Source organism: Bison bison, unplaced genomic scaffold (assembly GCF_000754665.1).
Source record: "Bison bison bison isolate TAMUID 2011002044 unplaced genomic scaffold, Bison_UMD1.0 scf7180017864481, whole genome shotgun sequence".
Classification (NCBI taxonomy): Eukaryota; Metazoa; Chordata; class Mammalia; order Artiodactyla; family Bovidae; genus Bison; species Bison bison.
Window position 1 is genome coordinate 1,443,119 of NW_011495041.1, and position 5,397 is coordinate 1,448,515.

At 46.9% G+C, this 5,397-nt stretch overlaps 1 protein-coding gene across 1 annotated transcript in view; it reads right to left on the reverse strand.

The window, feature by feature from the left end:
• IFNGR2 (interferon gamma receptor 2 (interferon gamma transducer 1)) overlaps positions 1-5,397 on the reverse strand; it is a gene marked incomplete at its 5' end in the record, with an annotated part of 31,058 nt that overhangs the window by 25,184 nt on the left and 477 nt on the right. The gene's annotated exons all lie outside the window — the stretch shown is intronic.

Consider the following 5,397-nt stretch of genomic DNA (forward strand, 5'->3'; position numbering starts at 1 on the left):
AGGGGGGCCCTTGCACTTCACCCTGCCTTTCTCTGGAGCCTTCTTTCTCCCTGGGCCACGCTTCTCCCCCACTCCCTTCAGTACTCTGCTCAAGCGCCACCCTATCAAAGCACTTTCCTGCCTCCCAATCCCCCTTTCCTTTCTCCTGGGTTTCCCACCACCTGGGTTTCCCACCACCTGGGTCCTGTGTTTACACCCGGGGGGTGGTGAGGAGGACCAGAATTTGACTGCCTGGGTTCAAAGGCCCATGCTCTTCGCAGGACCTTCGGGTGCGAAACCTCCTGCTCTTGGCAGAACCTTGTTTCACCTCTCTGTGCCTCGGTCGTCTCATCTGCGAAACAGCAATGATCACTGTGCAGACTTCAAAGGGTTCTTAGGAGGAGTGAGCGGGTTAATTTCATGTGTGCTGCTGAGACCTGCAGGAGCACAGCGTGACCGGTTCCTCTTCCTCAGATGCTAGAGCGGGAGCTCCAGGGAGGCTGGCTGTTGCCAGACTTGGGGGCTGTCCCATCCCCTGGAGCTGGAGAAGCAGGCTCCTGGGACCTGGGGAACAACGGAGCTGTAGCCCAGTAACCTGCTGTCTCTCCTTCAGGGATTAAGCAGCCAGTTTCTGCATTTGTCCAGGAGAAATCCAGGCTAAGCTCAAGCTCTCTTTCTTGCTTTATGTGTAAGTCCTGCCTTTTCTCTGGTCTCGGAGAGGCTGGGGCAGGAAGTGGGTACAATTCTGCTTGCCGTTGTTCGCTCACTAAGTATCTGACTCTTTGTGACCCCGTTGACTGTACCCCGCCAGGCTCCTCTGTCCTTCACTATCTCCTGGACTTTGCTCAAACTCATATCCATTGAGTTGGTGATGCCATCCAACCATCTCATCCTCTGTCGCCCCCTTCTCCTCCTGCCCTCAATCCTTTCCCAGGGTCTTTTCCGATGAGTTGGTTCTTCACATCAGGTGGCCAAAGTACTGGGGCTTCAGCTTCAGCATCAGTCCTTCCAATGAATAATCGGGGTTGATTTCCTTAAAGATTGACTAACTCTGGACTTATCTGGATGGCTCTAAAGGGTCCATATATTTAGGGCCATATGACCTGCAGTCAATGGTGTTAACAAAGGCTTTGGGAAGAGAAGAGAATTTGTGGGCAAAAGGCTTTAGCTGGAATCCTGATCCTGCCACCAAGAACCATGGAATCCTGCCACAACACACCTGAGCATCAATTTCCACATGAAAAGTGAAATGATACCATCTTTCCTAGAGATGGAGTGAGTGAGGGGCAAATGCAGGACCACAAATGAAAGGCAAACCAGACACCAAACCACACACTGCTGCCTAAGTGTGATTTTTAAGATGTGCCTGGTGGCTCAGACAGTAAAGAATCTGCCCGCAATGTGGGAGACCTGGGTTCTATCCCTGGGTCGGGAAGATCCCCTGGAGAAGGAAATGGCAACCCACTCCAGTATGCTTGCCTGGAAAATCCCATGAACAGAGGAGCCAGTGGGCTACAAGTCTATGGGGTTGCAGAGAGTCAGACGTGACTTAGCGACTAAACAACAACAGTTTCAGGGTGTCCTGATGGATGGCTGCAGGTGGTGAGCTGCAAGCTGTTACCCAGACCAAGCCACCAGTGACCACCAACAGGGGGCTCAGCCTGTGCTGACTGCTGGGTCAATGGTCTGACCCCGCGTAAGGCAGAACAGCGCCCTCCCCCCAAGACGTCTGTGTCTTATGAACATATTAGGTACATGGGGATCGGAGTTGCAGATGAAACTTAGGGCCCTACAGAAGATCTAAAGACAGCTTATCCTGGAGCATCTGGGTGGACCCAGGTCACCACTGTTTCTCCAGGAGCTGGAAAACGCAAGGAAATGATTCTCCCTCTAGAATCCTCAGAAACGAACACACCCCTAGGACACCTTGATTTAGCCTCAGCCCGGTCTGCATCTGACCACGACTTCCAGAACTGTAAGACACTGAATTCAGTTCTAGGTATCAAGGAAGTGACAACCCATTCCAGTATTCTTGCTTGGAAAATCCCATGGACAGAGGAGCCTGGCAGGCCACAGTCCTTGGGGCTGCAAAGAATCAGACACGACTGAGTGACTACCACACATCTTCACCGTAAGCTTCTTTACCGCAAGCATTTCCACTGCAGACACTTTCACTGAATAACTAACGGGCCGTAAGGCAATTTAGCTTATGTAAGTTGTAAAAGTAAATTTCACAAATCTCTTTTGATAAAAGTAAATTTTATCAACAGGAAAATGATGAAAAATAAAAGAGAAACATAACATTGGCCATAATGAAACATGAAAAATAAACAACAAAATTTAAAAGACTATTGCAAAATGAAAAACATTTGAATACATTTAAAATGTGTGTAGATTCACAGCAATACTGTGCAAACAACTGATTTTATTCTGTGGGCTTTACAAAGTACTGGTCTTCAAAGTCTTTTCTTTGGTTTCTTATCATATATACATATTTTTTGTGTGTGTGTATTGATTTGTCTCATGGTTTTTCTTTTTCACTGACATTTCTTCTTTTGTTAAGCAAGGTGTCAGCTTCTAAACATTGGGACACATATTTGTAACTGAGCTTTGGACCGTGTGTGCTGGCATATTGTCACATGTCTGTTGATAAATATTTAGTTCTATGGGAAGCATTGGTTCAACTCTGCACCTTTAATTAAGGCCATCGGCCTCTTTCTCTCCCAGGGTAGTGTGTTTCCTAATAAGAACACCAAGTCATCATCATCCATCAACTTGATAAAGCCATCAGCAACTTCACTATGAAATGCTTTCACATTTCAACCACTTGAAACCAAACTGTCAAACCAAGTTGTCAGCCAGTTATTTTATCTATTATGGCAAAACTGCCTGATGCCAATTAGTCATGTACTGAAAATGTCTGAGGTTGAAAATGCTTGTGGCAAAGGTATCTATGGCAAAGAAACTCACAGCAAAGATACCAGGCACAAATAAGTTTGTGCTATATTAAGGCACCAAGTTGGTGGTCATTGTTACAGCAACAACAGGAAACTAACACAGTCCAGGGAGGTGGACACCAGGCCTTTAATGGCACCCTAGCTCCTACAAGATAAAGCTCACAGTCCTAAGGAGGGTGCACAAAGCCCCACTCTGCTTCCTTCTCCATGGTCTTTGGGGCAATGGTTCACTGTTAATGGTAAGAAGAGAGAACCTAGGGAGATGCCAAGTGTATCTTCCATACAATTACTGTACAATCACACCTCCTGTTCCACCTTTCTGCCCCAGCTGGCTACCTCCGGTCCACCCTGGATCCAGGTGTTTGAGATTTTACACGTTTTTAAGAACAGGCTCTCCTGGGTCTTAATAGCCTAGTTTGATTAACACATATCACACACAGATAATAAAGTACTACTAACATCAGAATTAATCATTTAATCTTCACAATCGAAGACCCCTTCCCTCCTGAAACCCCCTCCCCCTGAAGGGTGACTGACTCGTGTTGCTGTCGTATGGCAGAAACCAGCACAACATTGTGAAGCAATTATCCTCCAATAAAAAACATGCAACAACAAAAAAGAAGACCCTTCAGGATCCTTCCATGGATGGGTCATTATGATGAACATCAGTGATCCCATCTCCAATTAATACCTTGCAGGTGAGGAGAAGTAAAAAACAAAAAACTCCCTGAATTCTCACCCATAACCAGGAAGTTGGTCTTGTCCGTAAATACTGGATATCAGCTTATCTACCTAGACCATTTGTCTCTTCCTAAAAAGAATGGTTTGATTTCCTAGGGAGCAAAATGGGGTTATTATCTACTTCAAAAGAATGGCTTAACAGCCTGTCCGCGTTAAAAGAGTAGCCCAATAAATGGTGGCCACTATGGTCATTTATAGAGTTTGCCCCCAAACATTCCTATTACGTATTACTTTCCACTGTTGAGGTTATGGACAAACAGGAGTTCCTTAATATACATTAATTTGCTATGGTTTTTCCTATGGTTGGGGATTTACTATTTTTCTCAGTGGTCTCTAAGCTCTGAGAAGCTTTGGATGTTCAAGTCAGCAAGTTACGGTAAGAGAATTTTGTGGCCTTAAGTACTAAATACTTCTATCAACCTCTGGACCACAGCAGACAAATCACAAACAATTCACAGACTAGTCAGGAGCAGCCCATGTATAGAGGACCACCTTGGAAAATTACCAACACCCGAATCTCATCTGAGGGCTTCCCTGAGCTTTCCCTTTCCCTTCTCACCTGAGTAGTAAAGAATCTGCCTGCAATGCAGGAGACATGAGACCTGGGCTCAGTCCCTGGGTTGGGAAGATCCTCTGGAGGAGAGAATGGCTACCCACTGCAGTGTTCTTGCCTGGAGGGTTCCATGGACAGAAGAGCCTGGCAGTCCATGGGGTCACAAAGTGTCAGACACGACTGAGTGGCTAAGCACAAATCTCATCTGAAGGAAGCCCAGGGAAGGAGCAAATGTAGGTTGTTCAAGACTCGAAGCTTGAGGAGCAGAGTTAAGATACAAACCCATCTGTCCAGCTCCCAGGAGGAAACAGCCATTTAACTAGGAGCACACAAGGGGATGACAGAGGACGAGATGGTTGGACGGCATCACCAACTCAGTGGACACGAGTTTGAGTAAACTCCGGGAGGCCTGATGTGCAGTAGTCCATGGGGTCGCAAAGAGTCAGGGACGACTGAGCGACTGAACTGAACTGAACTCACTCCCTGAGTGCTCCCCAGATGGCTTAGCAGTAAGGAATCAGCTTGCAATGCAGGAGACAATGCAGTCCAAAGGGTGGGTAAGAGTCGGACATCAGGGAGCGTGGGAGTACATACACACACACACACACACACACACACACACACACTCTCTCTCTCTCTCTCTCTCTCACTCCCCTCTCACACACACATACACTCACACATACACACACTCTCTCTGATGCAATGCTTCCCTTATCCAGGACCTATGGAGTTTAATGGCGTTGCAAGGGATGCTGATAAAAAGAAACAAGGCCAAACAACAGCTTGAGAATCCAAGGGGGAGGAAACTTCTAAATTCTTGAGACTTTTAAAGTGTTACTCAAACTATGATATCAGTCACTTCATGAGAAATAAGCCAGCAAAACACAAACACAGAGTGATGCACAGAGAGAATGTTCTCAACCACCTTTTTCCTTTCTCTCTGTCTCTCTCTCTCTCTCTCTCTGTGTCTCTCTCTTGGTAGTTTGTCCCTGGCTCATAGGTATGGTCAGTTAGTGTCAGAGGTAAACAGGAGGCTGAGCTTAGGTGGGGCAGTCCAGATGGGAACAGCGCTAGGATTAAAATTCTGGCTCAGCTGACCCGCTGCCCACCGCAAGGCAACATTTCTGGGTTTTGCGCCGCCGCCCCACTCCCCCTCCTCCGCCGGCC